This window comes from Tiliqua scincoides, chromosome 8 (genome assembly GCF_035046505.1).
Source record: "Tiliqua scincoides isolate rTilSci1 chromosome 8, rTilSci1.hap2, whole genome shotgun sequence".
NCBI classification, from domain to species: Eukaryota; Metazoa; Chordata; class Lepidosauria; order Squamata; family Scincidae; genus Tiliqua; species Tiliqua scincoides.
The window spans coordinates 20620970-20638693 of record NC_089828.1 but is presented as its reverse complement, the minus strand read 5'-3'; the positions used below and the strand labels follow the sequence as shown (position 1 = coordinate 20638693).

At 40.9% G+C, this 17724-nt stretch overlaps 1 protein-coding gene across 6 annotated transcripts in view; it reads left to right on the top strand.

Moving 5' to 3' along the window:
- PEAK1 (pseudopodium enriched atypical kinase 1) overlaps positions 1-17724 on the top strand; it is a 99476-nt gene that overhangs the window by 23697 nt on the left and 58055 nt on the right. For 5 of the 6 annotated variants that reach the window (XM_066635149.1, XM_066635150.1, XM_066635153.1 and 2 more), the window contains exon 2: positions 6255-6417. The exons of the other annotated variant lie outside the window; for it this stretch is intronic. The gene's annotated coding sequence lies outside the window, so the exon portion shown is untranslated. The remainder of the gene's footprint in view (positions 1-6254; positions 6418-17724) is intronic. 6 annotated transcript variants of the gene reach the window in all.

Genomic DNA, 17724 nt, shown 5'->3' with positions numbered 1-17724 from the left:
TAAGTAGCATGGTAGTATGGTAGATTTTTACCAACTGTCATTTAGTTTTCATAACCAACCTTTCAATAGTGAATTTGGTTTCCCAGGGTTAGAGAAGCCGGTAGCCCAGGCCATTAAGGCATCTGCCTACTTGCTGTACCTTTACTACCTTTCCTGTTTGGGAAAGAGAAGGGCTTTCTTTTGCCTACTCCCATGCTGCTCGCTGCTCTCTTACACCCTGACAAAAGAAGTTTGTTTTATCTGTCAGCAAGGGAAATTCTGACTCTTGTCCATAGTGGCCCCAGCCATCCTGCCAAGTCAAATTTCAGCAGCCAGACCATGCCCTGTGCTTGAACAATGTGGTGGGACATGTTGCCTGAGTAAGACCAGGAACTTATGGCGATATATATATATATATATATTTTTTCTCTCTCTCTCACCATATTGGAACCAAGGATCATTGGATCAAATAGATACATGGGGGATTTATTAATAATGTGTTGTATGCTTACAATTCCAGTATGACTGCATACTTCTTAACATGATGTTCTAATATGTCCACAGACCATTACTGGCTACAGGAAAATTCCACAGTGATTGTCCCATGCTTTGCTAGCATAGTTGAGCTTGCAGGAAAACAGTACAATTATTGGTGCATATGCAAAAATACTGTGTCTTTCATGGTCTCTGTACAGTCACATGTGTTGAAGTTCTGTGTGTGCACATAGTCAGACTTCCCCCTTGTTGGCCACTCTGCCCCTGTTTTTGAGTGGGGAAGGCTGTGTCTCAAGGGCAGGAAGAATGTCCAATCTCTGTTACATTTTGACCACCACTGAAGCAGCATCTTGAGGAACTCTTCCCTTTGTCTTTGACCCTCCAAAAAATGTGAAGACTTCAGTTTTCATTTTTATTTTTAAAGTTTTTGTACAAAAAAGGTTTTTTTTAATTGATAGTTTGGTTAGTTAGCTCTGCCTTGTCACGTGGTGAGCAGGGTCACCATTACAAAATACTGCCACTGGTGGGCAAACTCCTCCACTGACAGAATGATTGTCTTTTCTGTTAGAGAGGGTTACACACAGACACCCATTGTAAAAATTTTCCAGGCAGACAAGAGAAAAACAAGGAGCATTAAGTTGGTGCTTTGGGAGTTTGCCCTCGATCCTGCTGTATTGATGTCAGAGCCTTTTGCATACCTGCCTCCTTCACCACTACTAGTGATTTCTTAGAAGCAGATGAGTCAAATAGTACTTGAATTCTCTTTAGCAAGCCAGCAGAAGCAAAGCATTGCCCATAAGGAACATAAAAATGCTGTAAATCCCATTCTAGACATGCATCTGGTACCAGAGAGCCTCCTAAAAAGAAAGTGAAGCATAATTATTTGGAGTCAAAATCAATGAAACAAACTTCTAAGACCCCCAATGTTGATCCCATTCATTAGGATGACTTGGAAGTCAACACTGACATAGGTACTGGCAGGTGTCATTCCTGTGGGTGAACTAGTTCTACAGCAATCTTGCATTCCATCAAGATCTATCCTGAAGATGCCGTCTCTGTCCGGCTTCTTCCCTTGGACTGGACATTGTTCTGGTTAGCACCGTCTCTGAGAGTGAGATTGTCCAAATGTCACAGTATTTTTCATTTTGACACTGCAGACTGATGTCATCAGTACCAGGTTAGAAATATGACCAGTCTCAAACTGGGAGTCCTATCTTTTGTGACAAGATATATTGCAGGTTCTTTTTATCAGGTAAGGTTGGTTTTGTGTGCGGGCAGAATTTCACTACTGGAGTCTGTACAGGGGACCACTCAATAACTGTTGTTACAGGTAAAACAACCTGTCCTTTGTGTTGTAAATATCTTTGCATAATATATTGGGAATTGACTAAAACGTTCAGCAAAATGTGAAGCCATAATACCTCACTATAACACCATGAGTTTACAAAAACCAGTGCAGTGGATGAATCCCTGTTAAAGGCTGCAAATATTTTTGTGGTTTTTTTGTTTTTTAATAGGATGTGATCTGCGAAGCTTAATATAGTATCATTCGTGATTAAGGATTTAGTCTTTAAGATTTCAGTTCAGGAAATAACACTTACATAAGGATCTGGGCAGCTGAAAGGAAAAACTATTATTTTGCTCAAGATTTGCAGAATTTGTTGATCAGTGAGCAAAGCTGTGTCCCTAACCAAAGGCTAAACTGTTGCTATGAAGGCTTAAATAGAACATGATTTCTGTATTCTTGCAAGTAGTAGTATAGATTTATTTGGCATATAAATTACTGGTAGCTGTTTTCTTCAAACGGCTTCAAACATTTAAATAATTTAAATCTTGGTATTAAAGAGCTGTACTCTTATAGGATTTTGTTCTGTGCATTTTCCATTTGGGCAATATAACAATATAGTAGCTACACTAAAGGGAGAGACAGTCCCAGTTGCAGGAAGTTAAAGAACATATTTATTCATAACTAAAATGCATAATTTGTATGCATTGTCTTTCTGACAGGAAACCATTTGTTAACTTTATTAATAACTTCCAAAGCTCACATTACATGCCAAAATTTTGAATGCTCACCAATTTGCATTTTGGTTCTCTAGTCGACTACCTCTGCACTGCCCCCCATGCTATACTCATTATCAGGCAACTGTTTTTCCCTGTCCCCAATATGTGGTTCTCTGTTGCAGTTGTTATTAATTGTGTATACCAGTGTGATGCAAACTGTGGGTCAGGACCCACTAGGTGGTTCGCGAACCAATTTCAGGTGGGTCCTCACTCAATATCAATATTTTATTTTTAATATATTGGTCTTGATGCTACCATGACTGCATTTGGGGAAATGTTACAGACCTGTACTTTTAACAAGCTATGCATATGCTTTTAACAATGATAGAAAATGGGACTTACTCCTGGGTAAGTGTGGGTAGGATTGCAGCCTAGGATTGTTAAAAATTTTCTTGCTTGATGATGTCACTTCCAGTCATGACATCACTTCTAGTGGGTCCTGACAGATTCTCATTCTGAAAAGTGGGTTCGGGTGCTAAATGTGTGAGAACCACTGGTGTATACAATTGTGTTCTGGTTGTGAGAGTGAGTGCTGAAAAAGTAATATGATATGACTTTCCTTCAGTTATATGAGTCATTGGTGCTTATGTGTAGCGGCCTTAAGGATTCCAAAGTGGCCCATGAAGGAACAGCTTATACCCCTGCCACTGGCGTACCTGGGGGGGTGTCAAAGGTTGCAAATGCTCCTGACCGGCACTCCCCTGCTCCTGCCTGCACTGATCGTCAGCTCTGTTTAGTCTCTGGGGCTTTTTTTTCCAACCGCTGCATTCATTCTGTTTTGGCTACTGAAAATACACACACCCCCAGTATCATGCAGTTTGCACCCTCTGCCCAGCGTCAGCACTGTGCAGTCATTGCTGTGAGCCGAGCACCAACCATCCTGCTGCTCCACTCTGCTCCTTGTGTACTTCTGTGTTCCTGCTTATGCTATTGATGATCATTCCAATATGCATTGACTGACAATTAAAGTCTTTTCTTTTGTTAATGAGTGCATTTGCTTTAGATGAGTATTGTTAAATGATTTAAAGATGCTATATTGTATTAATATAAAATAGGCAAACTCTTATCTACAACATGCTAAATATATTGCTTAAAACAAAACACTTATCCAGTTTCTTTAGCGAGTTTTGTATTGAACATCTATTCAATATGTTAGATAAGGGGTTAAAAATGTGTCCAATGCTTTCATCACTTCTAACTGCAAACTATTTAGAGCTTTTAAAAATGTTTCCTTATGTTTATTTTTATGAAATGTATTCAGGTATGTACAATGATAATACAACACTTTTTCTAAGTGCAAAGATGAGGCATGCAGTACAATCTAAATTGAAGGAAATTGATCTTACCCCCCCTCATTAAAATCCTTAAAATAAAAAGTTAAATTATATGAAAAGAGTTTCTCCCTTTAAAAACAAATTTTGCAAATAAATAGGAGATGCTCTACACTTTCTTGGTCTCCTTCAGATATTGAGTAATGTGAAATAACTGAAAGATAGCTTAAAACCGATCAGATTCAAATATCAAACTTAATGTCCAGACAGGACATCATCTGTCCTTGTTTGACAGGTGGGAAATACATTAAACCTAGTATACTTTTCAGTTTATCCAGGAACCTGGCATTTGAGGCAAGTATTACTTCAAGTGCTTGGCAGTTGGCCCAGAGGTCGCTTAAACCATGTTTAATGCTGCTGTTGCAGAATGGTATAAATAGCTTAACTGTGAACATATAAGGGATTAAGCTATCTTCAGTCTTAATGATCTGGTTTTCAGGGGATCACAAAATTTTTAAAAGTTGCAGATGTCTGGTGTTGGGGGATGAACTGTATAAATGAACAAGTTCTTTCCATTCATTTTAACTGGGCTATAGAGTTGGCAGTAAATGTAAACCGATGAGCGAGTTGTTGTTTTGAACATGTGTTCTGGTTTGCACTTGGAATATAAAGGAGACTGAGCACATATGTTGAAGTTTCAGTTAGATATTTAATCCCTGTGTTGCTTGTCTTAAATGAAACACTGGCTGCTTATGCTGGTGTATCTGTGTCTCCTGTCAGATACAAACTTCAATAAACCCACCCATTGTACATCACCAAGGAGGGCTCTTCCCTTTCTGGCAAACATCTCTGCACTTCAAACAAAAGCCCCTGCTCTTGGAGGAGAAGCTACTTTTTCTGCTCTTCCACTTTCCCTCCCATGTTCTAGGGTGGTAACTTATGTTTCCTGATCTGGGATTTGCAAAATGTGACATTCTTCTCTGCTTTCTCATACAAAAATCCAGCCAGCAGGGGGAGAAGCCATGCCTTGTTTCTTCCCCATGGAGGAAAGGATGATTATATCATTCTGTTCCTGTTGGATTTTTGCATTGGCAGGCCTGATTGGCTCAAATACACAAATATCAACTCACTTGATTAATATTTAATTATTAAATTGATTGATCAAATCAACTCACTTGATTCAGGATATTTAATGCCTGAAGTCATATTTTTGACTTATGGATGGGATGGCTACAAGTACCCAGAAACAGAAGTAGCAACCTGGAATGGAGTGTGTACCCTGGACTTTTTAAGTAAGGCAGTGTTATCTAGCAGACTGTGGCACAGGACTAGTTTTTCCAAACACATGGAGCTGCTGTCACTATTGAGCCATTTAGCTCAGTTCAACACTGAACAGGCAGCAAGTCACAAGGATTTCAGGTGGGAGTCTTTTTCATCCCTTCCTGCAGATGTCAGATGCAGGACATGTTAGATGTCCTGCAGATTGACCAGGAATCTTCTGTATTAAAGCATATACTCTATTATGAACTGTCACCACTTTCCTGTATCACTTGTCTCTCTAGAATTAAGAGGTTTCTGGTACATAGTGTCTGTATCTTGAACTAGTTGGTTCCCCCCCTCCAATCAACGGCCCTAATAGCTTTTAGTTTTAACCTTGCCATGCCTGATAAGAATGAATTGGTCAGGATTTAAAGACCCAAGAAACTAGTTATATTATCCAAGGTGGTTTTAGGACTTGAACAACCCTCCTTTCCCACAACTGTCTGCATAGCAAACTGCAGTTGATCAGATGGGAGCGTTCTGAGGCATTTGAGAAACTATAAGGATCCATGGAAAAAGTCAAAACTTGATCTGAGCTTGTGTAAGACAGGCAGCCCAACATTATTCTCCCCCCACCCTCCGCCAATGCAAGGGGCCAGAACTTAATGGGTCTAGCATGCGCTGGGTCTTCTGCTGGTGCATGAGGCCAGCATCAGTTGTAAATTGTAAATGTTTATAGCAATAGCAGTTATAACTTTATGATAGCAGGTTATCAGTTTAGATACAGTAATGTCTTGCATAACTCTGCTTTCTTTAGCTCCTTTTTTTGTTACAGCCTTTGTTTTTTCTGGCATGATTGACAGCTATTGGAGCCAGGGGTAGTAGTGCATTCTGGATAGCACAGGGCCAATCGGGGCCAATTTCCTGCATGCGTTGTTTTCTGCTTCATTGTGACAATGTTTCCTATAAAACTCAACTTTCTGGTACTATATCCCATGTGTTCTGGAAGGTATTGTTGTATACGCTGACTTTAACTTTTAAATTCAATTTAAAAGTTGTAATTAAGGAAAAACATTGGTTTTGTTTCATCAAGTAGGTGAAATGCTAAATTTCTTAAGAGGTTATAAGAAGTAATGCATGCAGGTTGACCACAAATCTGTTCAAATTCTTGTTTTGTTTTTACAGAAAAATGTCCTTGATCATTTAGAAACATGGAAGGCAACAGCCGCTGGCAGTTTGTGGCAGTCCCTAAAATTCATCACAGGACATCAAACAAACTTTTTCTTTGAAGATCAGTGCTAATGAGCTTGGTTTTATGCATACTTATTGCACCAAGCCTCATTTCCAGGTACAGTTGCTTAACATCTCTGTATTTAGTTGTCGAAAATCTGATTTGCATTAATCTGATGCAATTTCCATTTGTCATACTTTCATAAAATAAACCTGGAATGGCATTAAGATGCAGCAGTGAGTACTTGATATCCAGACTTTTCCATCAGAATAATACAACACAGTGAAAGCTTTGCGAGAGAAAGAGATTGATCTTTTTGAAAGGTTTGTGGTGTTTGCATTAACAAGGACATTTTCATTGTCAGCAGAAGACATTTTCTGTCTTTTCCTCCAAGGAATTCAAACCATTACAATTGAGCTCAGATCTGGTTTATCAGTATTTTAACCCCCCAGTTTTGATAAACTTTAAAAAATCACTCAGTGGCCAGTTCAGATACAATTAAAAAGAATATACTTTTTCAATTTACTTTTAATAATATACTTTTTTGCATGCCATGCAGCTCTTTAAATTTCTGGATTTAATCTGCAGAGTGTTTCACAAACTAGTCACAGTGGGCTTTCAGTGGCTTCATCAGTTCCCATGGAGGACCCAAATATAAGAGGTTATTTATTATTTGGAACAGCTCTAATACATGCTTAGCTGTATTTGACATGCATTTTCCTCCTTCACTGAGCTGACTATAATCCCTCTCATTTCAGTAAGTGCAACTCATTTTCAGTACTCTACAACAGTAGACCATATGAGCTCTTCTATGAGCAAAAAGATGCTTAAGAGCTGTCGTGCAAATGACTGAAGTCATTTCTTCATTCCAGAGACTAAGCAAGGTAACAACAGGACTACTAGCTATGCTAGCAAGAAACTTTCCAAAAACCAAATTGAGTTGATAGCTTATGTTAAAAGACTCTTGTTATGAAAAGGACAAACCTTTTAATAGATGATAAGATAACCCACATTCTTACCAGGAAGACCTCTGCAGAGTACATGCTAACCCTAAGGAATTTCTTAAAAGCTCAGATACTTTTGTGGGTTTCTTAGCATGTATGGATATAGTCTCAGAATTGATTTTAGGTATGCCATTTTAGTTATCATGACTAAAGAGTCCTGGCTTAAAGTACAAATGCTTTTTAATTGTAATTCTGATAGGGGGTGTGGATAGTATTATGAATGTACTTTATCGCCATAGGTATCCAACTATGAGCGTTGGTGTAGCATAGTGACTAAGACTGCAATTCAGTATGCACTTACTGGGAATATCATTGAACTGGTATCCTTACCAGTTGGAGGAAGACGTTTTGTGTGCCTGAAATACCCCGTTAAAAATTCTGTGGCACTCTAGAGCCCTAATGACAAGGAATTTGATAAGTTAGTTAATAGGAGGTAAACTCCCTTGCTCACTGAAATTCTGGGCTGTACCACTTTTAGACCACAGGTGCAGGGCTCACATGATTATATATTCCTCCATGGAAAAAGAATTCCTACACACAGAACACTTAGTATCAAGAAAGAGGGTTCCAGCCTCACTTGTTCCCCCTCTCACCTAGTTTCTGTGTACAACCATTCCCCTTTATCCACAGAGGATACTTTGTCATCCCCCCCTGCAGATACAGCAACAGCCACTAAAAACAAACCCTATACAGTACTTGAAGTACTATGGCACCACACAAACCTTTCCTGTTAGCATTGTTTCTCATCTGTCTTTCTTTGCAGTTCTTCCTACACATGAAGGAAGAGTATGTTAATAATACATAAAATTTATATAAGTTCTAGTTGATAATACTTTACCATGTATTGCCACAGAAGTAGAAGCTTGGAAAATTATTTCAAACTATTACAAATCCAAGTTTCTAGAGCTCTTCAGTCCATGGAGGGGAAAAAAACCTATTAGAATTGGGAGAGTAGTTTTTTGATATATTGAGTAAATTTCATCTATATGCCAAACACTCTCCTGAGATTGCTTTACAAATTATTGTTCTGACTGTTAAGTATTTAGATATTTAATTTGTGTAAAGAAAAATGTGAGAAAAACACATAGTATACCTACATTCCTTAATTTTAATAAGTTTAAATACTGTATAATTTATCTAATCAGTACTAGTACTGAAATCATAATGGTCTCTATTATGTTTTTTAAAAAACTTATTGTAATCATGAGCACTGGTTAAAAATAATTCAAACCTTTGGTCCCAAACAGCTCTTCCTAACAAAATAATACAAGATCGCAGGATAAGCAATTGCAATGAGATATGTTGAGCATGTTATTTAAGGTAAGCTCTACTGAAGGTAGTGAAACTTCAGAATAAACACTATAGTGTTCACTCTGTTGAGAAATTGGCATAACCTACAATCATAACATACTTCTTTTTCAATAACCGAGATTCAGAAGACAAAGTATTTCCTGATCAAAAGAACTTCATAGTTCTTTGTATGTCTTTTTCAGCATTTAAACTGTGCCTTCTAACAATTATTATGGGCAAATCAAAGTTAAAAACATAAATCTTTTTTCAAAAGATGGGAACTCTGGCTTCTTCTCTATGATCATTTTTGGAAAGCATAAAATGCATGACTATGAAAATGATGTTTTAAGAACAGTTGCTCTTGAAAGGGATTTCAGAATCAATCAATTGTATTTTCTCATGTACCTTATATTGTATATCCTGACTGAAAATTAATGTGGAATGCTTTTAGGAAATGTATTCTGTTTTATAAACAAGTAAATACTTGTGTTGGGGAGGAGGTTTTTCCCTTAAGGGGAAGAAAGTCCTCATCCTTTTTATGCATTGCACAATATAACAGTTGCCTTTCCTCACTTTGAAAGTAGTACAGAGCCAAATGGGATAATCTTCCTTTGATGTTGCTTGCCTTACAGAGATGTACTTTGGCAAAGTACTAGGTTTTTACAGATAAATAGTATGATTACTGGTTACTTGACATTTAAGCAAGGTCTTTGAGGTGCAGTAGTGCAAAAAGTTGCTTGCTTATGTTTGTCTGTAGTTTTTTCTTAGTGATAGCATGAGCCTTTTTTCCTCCAGTAAAGTACTTCTCCTGTGTCTATAAGTACATTTCATAATTAAAAGGTCAGCCTATTTTAGTGCAGCCCAATTCTGCTGAATAGGCACTCAAATATGATCAAATTTGTTATATACATACGTGATTGCTCTTGTTATGTTGTTATGGCACCACAAAACTGGCACATTAGATCTTGACAGAGCCATGCATGGACCAAGGACCCATGTCATTTCAGGGAGCGTGTTGTCTGCTTGGTGTGCATATTCAGGATGTGACAGACAGGTAGCTAGACTTGTTAGATCCAGTGACATTTGTCCCCTCCTGCTGTTCCTCGTAAGAACTGATTATACTGACAGAAGTAACCTTGGGAGATCTTAAGAGACGATGAGGCTTTAGGAAGAACGGTAGTTGTTACTGGACATTCTCTTAAGGCACACGTAACATGCGCACACAGGGAAGTTGACTTTGTGCAGGGACTGCATGCAGTGGTATGAAATAAGGAGAAAGGCAAGGCTGTACTTTACAATGACATATGGCTTTACTGCCATATGTCATTGTACAATAAAAAGGAGGGTGCATCAGCAGGAAGGAGGTGTTGGCCTCTTGGGGAAACTGGGGTGACCTCTTGGGGGACCAAGGACTAAAGCACCAAGGCTGTTACTGTTGCAAATGAGGAGGAAACATAGAAAGCCAGGTGAGAAAGAAGCTAAAAAGAACCAAATATTCCAGCCACAGCAGCACACTGTGGCTTCAGTCCGTTCTCTATAGACTGGAACCATGGAAGCCAACAAGGAGCAAGCCTCTAGGTGGGCTGTAAACCTCTTACTGTTTTGCATTTGGTGCTTGGATATTCTACCACCTGATTACTCTTAACTGTTGCCCCAAAGTTCCAAGGAAGGAAGCAACTGGAAACAGTGATCCTCCGTGTTCTTCAGGGTCCTTGTTGAATCAGTTAAGGGGAAATGTATGTTAAAGGCCTGGGGCTAATCTTGGCCCTCCTCTTAAATTGTAAAATATAAACCAAATAGTCCTAAACTTACCACACACTCCCAACGCTTACACTGTCATTTTCATAATGCATGGTCTCCGAAGCATTTTTTCTGATCGTTGTTACTGTAAGAGAGAAGAACAGTCTCAGTGTGTCAAATGTGTACAGACTGAAAGATCAAAATTCCTGGATTATGCAGTTTACAGTACAATCCTATGCATTCTGGATTATGCATGTTTACTCAGACATAAATCCCACTGAGTTCAGTTGGACAAATTCCAAGTTAAGTGTGTATAGGATTGCAGTCTTAAAGGCTCCATTTGTCTGCAAGCAAACATGTTTTGATTGTTAAGCTAATTAAGATATCTGCCTTTTCAGGAATGTGTGAGTTACAATACGGGACAATGTGAATTTTGATCAGTTTCCCAAAGTTTCTGTTTTGCTTCTGCTTTATAATCCTAATATTAGTTCTCAGATAAAATCATAGTGTTGGTAGGCTCCTTAGAGGTCATGTAGGCTACAGGAAACTGGTACAGCATCCCTGACAAGTTACATCCCTGACAAGTGGTCATCTAGCCTCTGCTTGAAAATTGCCAATGAGGAAAAGCTCGCTACTGCACAAATCAGTAATCCATCTAGTCCTGGAAACTTAAGTGCATTTTAAGTAACTAACTGTTCCCTTACCATCCCTTTACCTATCTTGAGCCACCATTGTCATGCATTTGTACTATTAGTCATTATAGGGCAGGTGGAGAAGAGTATGTGGGACCATTGTTTAGCAGTGCTCAGTGCGCCATACTACTAGTATTACCCTTAGTGAACCAAGTACAATATGCCTGGTAGTTTTTCTCCTGCTTCTCATGTTCCGATACCCTAAAACAGTGATGGCTAACCTATGGCACGCGTGCCACAGGGGGCACGCGGAAGGTTGTTGGTGCGCACTCCAAGCCATTGCCCCAGCTGCCAGGCGCAAGCCTCTGCTCGCTGCCCCTGGAAGGCACCAGCAGCTGGGAGCAGGGAGGGGCGAAGCCAAGGGGGGGGAGGAACGGACAGCAGGGGGAAGAGCCAGGCCCCCGGGGAGGAGTCACCCCCAGCAGCCCAATGGGAGCGCTTCCTCCCTCCCCTGTCGGGTGGGCTCAGCAAAGCTGCTGCTGCTTGGGGCTTGCTCCAAGGAAAGCGTGGCTGGGATTGCAGCTTCAGAGCCCAATCCTACTGTAGGATTGCATGTCTACTCAGAAGTAAGTTTACTGTAGTCAGTGGGGCTTACTCCCAGGAAAGTGAGGGTAGGATTGCAGCCCTAGTCAAAAGGGGGGGTGCTGGTAGTTTAAGAGCCCAAGCCCATGCATGTCTACTCAGAAGGAAGTCCCATTAGAGTCATTGGGGCTTGCTCCCAGGAAAGTGTGGCTTGGATTGCAGCCTGAGAACCCACTTATATGCATGTCTACTCAGAAGTAAGCCCCATTACAGTGAATGAGGCTTACTCCCAGGAAAGGGTGCCTGAGATTGGTGTCTGCTCCTGTGCGTGTCTCCTGGGAGTAAGCCTCATCCACTCTAATGGGGCTTACTTCTGAGTAAAGAGTGGCTGGGATTGCAGCCTTGGAGCCCACTCCTGTGCATATCTACTCAGAAGTAAGCCCCATTAGAGTCAATGAGGCTTACTCCCATGAAAGAGTGCCTGGGATTGGAGCCTGCTCCTGTGCATGTCTACTCAGAAATAAGCCCCATTAGAGTCAATGAGGCTTACTCCTAGGAAAGTGTGGCTGGGATTGCAGCCTTAGAGCCCACTTCTGTGGGTGGGTCTTTTTTAAAAAATATATTTACTTGTTTGAGAAAATGAGCAGTGGCAAGGTCTTGCAGCCACCCCCTCCCTGACAATAGTTCTTTGCTGAGCATGTAATTAGTCTGTGGAACTCTTTCCCACAGGAAGCAGTGATGACAACTTGCCTAGATGCCTTTAAGAAGGGATTGGACAAATTTCTAGAGGAAAAGTTCATTAAGGGTTACGAATAATAATGGGTAAAAGATGTTAATGTATGAGTTGTTTTTTTCTAAACTAAAACCTCAATATTCAGATTAAATTGCCATGTTGGCACTTTGTGATAAATAAGTGGGTTTTGGGTTGCATTTTGGGCACTCGGTCTCTAAAAGGTTAGCCATCACTGCCCTAAAACAATGTTTCTCAACACAATGCAACAAGCAGCAGTAAGAGGCTTGACTCAGCAGGCAGAACTCCAGCAAGTGCTTTTCATATGCTCAAAAAAGCTCTCCCATCCATCCTGAGCCCCCTTACTGTTTATCATGTTGTATCTGGCCTCCCAAACCAGAACTAACTGGTAAAGACGTCATCACCAGTTACTTCCAGTGATACTTCCAATAGGTGGATGATGCAAAGTGGTACAGCAGAGGTCAAACCTTGAGGAACGCTGCCCTAAAATATTTCTCTTTGAAATGGCATCTGCAGAAAAGTTTCTTTAAGTTCCTCCTTAAAGAAGGAACTGTATTGCTGTGTTAGCTGAAAAATAAACTTCTGTCTGACTTGATATCAAATCCATAAAAGGCAGGGTTGCTAAAGTACTTCAGCAGTTAGTACTGACATATAACTTGTCTTTTTTTCTTTGTTACATAAGAATATCACTTGCCTCTTTCTATTGACAGTGTTATGTGAAATATTGTAATACAGTATAGTCATTAAAATAGAGTCAGAAAAAAATCTGTCAAAGATAATACTTTGGAAAGGAATGCCATCCCTAAAGGAATTTTGAAGGAGTATCCTATGCTTTGTCCTATGCTGTGTTCCATTAGCCTTTATAAATTCTTCACAAGCAGGTAAAAGCTCTTAATTTGCGGGAGGGGGGGCTCCACAATGCATTAGATCAGTTTCTGAACAGGACTGTATTGTGTTAATGAGTATCTTTCTTCCTGTAAGAGATTTTGATTTATCAACCTGCTGTGAGAATGTTGTGTTGGAGCTCTCTTTTGAATTGCCCTTTTACTTCATAATGGAGCTGGCATACCATGGCTGACAGTTGCGAGGAAATGATGGCTGTTTTGCAGAATCTTTGTGTGATGGATTTGTTTAGTATTCATCTATTCTTTGTTCTGTGTGAGCAGTTTGTCTCACGTGCCATGGCATCTTGCATGCAGTTAGTTGCTTCTGACTGCAATCTCCAATTTTCTCATGCAAAACATAACTTGTTACTTACTCTGAATAACTCACTAAGCAAGGGAGAGAAAAAATTAGGGGGGGGGTAGTAAAACCCTCCTACCATACAGGACAATCTCCTCAAAGGGAGGCTCAACATCCTTATGCATCTCACCACTGCAAAATGCTGCAGGCTATGTAATGACAGCTGTTGATGTGAGCTGCAGAATGGGAGTTTCTTGCCTGTTGTTGTGCTTAAAAGCAAATCTCTAAAAGATTTGCTTAAAAGTCATCTCTAAAGCAGCCATTTTCAACCACTGTGCTGTGGCACACTGGTGTGCCACAGATGGTCTCAGATGTGCCACAGGCGTTTGGGGGAGGATCATTTGTTAGTAGGGCCATTGGCAGATGCAAGCTCCTGGTGTCAGTATGGTGTGCCTTGTCAATTATCAAAAAACTGATGTTGTGCCTTGACAATTTTAGTGCCTTGTCAGTGTGCCATGATATGAAAAAGGTTGAAAATTACTGCTCTAAAGACTCGGCAAATGGAGGCCCCAATGTCCTCTGAAGACTACGAATTGCCCTCCTTGCTTTACAGGAAGGCAATTTGACCTAAAAGCACAATCAATGTCAAATGGTGGGCTGAGCAACAGGACTTGGTGGTGGTGGTTAGCAGTATTTACATACCACTTTTCAACTAAAAGTTCACAAAGCAGTTTACAGAGAAAAATCAAATAACTAATGGCTCCCTGTCCCAAAAGGGCTCACAATCTAAAAAGATGCAAAAGAACACCAGCAGACAGCCGCTAGAAAAGACACTGCTGGGCTGAGATGGGCTAGTTACTCTTCCCCTGCTAAAAGAAGGAGCACCCACTTAAAAGAGTGCCTCTTACCCAGTTAGCAGGTGCTACAAGTCTGCTGTGCAGTGGGCAGATGAACATCTCTGGTCTACCAGTAAAATAGACCCTGATCTGATCAGCAATCAGAACTCTAGTGCATTTCTGTGGAATACTGTACAATATGAGCCATCTAAACCATTTCTGCCCAATGTTGCATATGCACAACAAAGATTAAATGTGTATACATGTGGACTAGGCAAAAATGGGTTAACTTTGCTGCACTGGGCCTCACTGAGCAGTTATAAGAGTTCTGATATTGTTCTTTCTGTTCTTATAGAATAAGTAAGTTCCTGCAGAAGTTTATTGACCAGCATTGCTTGAGGGACATTGCTTCAGACTGGGGTCTCTATCCCATTTTCCTTGTCAGGAAGACCAGACTCCTTAGATGTGTGCTGCTTTCCCTTTCAAAATCTTGTAGGCTGTTGTTTCTCTCCCAATTACTTTTTGTCTTCATCTGCTACATGGATAACGCAACTGAAATGTCATGGTTGCTACAGAAACTAGGTTTGCAAGGTTAAGAACAAATGTTAAGTAATTTCTAAATGATTGTATTCCCAGGCAACTTTGGACTGCTTCACATACTTTTCAAGAAGAAAAAAAAACAGTAAACCTCTTTGATTTAAATACTTTAAAAGTCCTTTTTTAAAAATGGAGGTCATGAGAAGACATACAGTTAGATGAAGCTCATCTTGTTACATTCTAACACTTTTAATTAATGGGTTTAGAAGCACAAGTCCTAAATATTTGGATGAACCTTCAGTGAAGAGGAGTAATTGTTTTTAAAAATTTGTTGTGATCAGCCTTGAAGACTCATATGATTGGAAAGACAGGGTATAAATAAAAAGTTCAGATAACTTATGTGTATTTCCATGTGTGAAAACTAGGTTCCATCCATGACTGCCCACAATATTCTGAAGTTCCATTGTTTGAACTTGAAGCCAGATTTAGGCATCATCCTCAGATTTCCACTATATTCTCGTGTAATCTGGGGACTATTGAATCTCTAGGACATATGGTATTGCATTGCACTCATTATAAGGTTATCAAAAGCATGTTTTTAAATTCATTGCTGATTGGCCTTCCGCATGCAGTCTCGCACCTGTTGATGAGCTCTACTGATGAGCAGGCTATAAACACACTGGCCAGTTTCCTTTATGCCATCCTAACTAGACATAGATCCATTTTTCTAACATATTCCAATGATTTTATTTTCTAGGAAATAAGTCTGTTTGCATTGGGTTTTTTTGCATGTATACTTGTGCACTTCTGTATGTTCTTTGTCTGTATGCTTAATAATGCCTAATAAAGGTGTCTGAATCTGAATATTCTGAAGTTAATTTCTGAAGGAAGTGCTACTACATCTTTGTTTTGCCTGTGCCCAAACAAATGTTCTCTAGCCAGTGCTGCTCTTAGCTGCTTAACAGCCCAATCCTGAACTGCTTGGTGTGCAGGGCTGTGACAGCACTGAAAATGGCTGCCACTGCATCCAGTGTACCCCAGGCAGCCACCGCTGCCTCCTTGGGAGATTTTTGTCCCCTTCCCCCGGCTAAGGTGAGTAGCCGTGCAATGGGGCTACTCAATTCTACAGTGACGCATGGGTTGGCATAGAATTTAGAGCCTCCATGTTGGCAGCCTGACACAGAATTTAGAACCTCCATGTTGGCAGCCTGACACAGAGGCTCAGGATTGCTCTGCTGGTCCCACCTCCCTTCCATCCCCAGCATACCTCCTCCCCACCCTCCCTCTGCCTCCCCCCACCCCAGAACACCTCCTCCCCACCATCTTCCATGCCCCCACCTACCTCTCCACTGCCCGGTGGTCCACTCAACCACTGAGCAGTGGAGGGCACGGAGGGCCGCAAATGTGCCTTATGGTACATTTGCGACAGTGCACACCAGCAATGAGCTGGTGCACACTGCATAGGATTGGGCTCTAAATTATTTCTAGTTACAGCGTACTTACAGATGTCAAACAGTTCACAAATTTTGCAGTCAGATACATTATTTTTATCAATATTTCAGACTTGGTTCACTTGGATTTTTTGGTACAGCAAGACACTATAGGTAGCAACTTTCCAAGGGTTCAAATGGCATTTGTTCCTGTGAATAGTCACTATGCACTCCATTTTTATGTCTAACCCAGTGATTTTTCAACCTTTTCCATCTCAGGGCGCACTGACAAGGCACTAAAATGGTCAAGGCACACCATCAGGTTTTTGACAATTGACAAGGCACACCTTGCTGCCAGTGGGGACGGGGGAGGACTCACATCTCCCATTGGCCCTACGAATAAATTACCTTCCCCCAAATTCCTGTGGCACACCTGTGGACCACTCGTGGCACATTAGTGTGCCACGGCACACTGGTTGAAAATGGCTGGTCTAACCTCTCATACATGCTCATTTCTAACAGGTAGCCTTATTGATGTTTGTGTATGATGAACTTATTGTATGATGTACTTATTAACAATGACGAGCTGTACATGGACTTCTGCCACAGGATTTACCCCAAAGTAAAATCTCTGAACAATACATGAACAAACAGTACTATTGTAGGGAAGCTGACCCTGAACAAACTGTCATCTTTCAGAGTTAGAGGGAGTAGAGATTGGTTTCCCACTCTGATGCCTGTCCTGGTTGGCCCAGTGGTTCTTGGGTCACAGAGGGAATGAGGATGTGTAACATAGCACCAACAGGTTGCAGCATAAGATGAAGGAGAATGTGAACTATAAGGAGTTTGTTACCTGCCTGTTTGTAGACAAATTCCCAGTAGGGTAACATGGAAGCTATTGTGTGGTGAAATTGTGGACCACTGTTCTGCGTCTTGATGACCCATCCCCAGTGGAGGTGGTTGTCTCCTGCTGTGTAGCTTCCTAAGAAGGATGCAGCAGGGAACTTCTTGATTGCTTGGTTCATATATGAGTCTTGATTGACAAAGTTGGGGAGGGAAGCTATAGTTGAAGGCATGTGTTTTGTGACCACGAATGGTCATGTTTACCTCAGTCAGGAAGCTCCCAGTGGCACTAAGACCAGCAGAAAACCATGCAGAGTGGCTGCACTTCTGCAACCACTCTTAGTGCGGTTCCTGGCCGCACGTGCAGCTTCCCCCTCTCCTCCCCTTTAACGAGAGGGAGGGGAGGGGGTTGGCCCCCAGAGCTTCAAGAAGCAGTGTGCGCCTCCACCAATTTCGAAGGAGATGCATGCTGCTTCTCCAGCTCCGACAGTGTTTCACGCAGCTTCTGAGCAGTTCAAAGGGATCCACCAGAGCTCTTTAAAGCCACTGAAAGTGGCATCCAGGAGGTGAGCATGCACCAGCACTACATACACACAT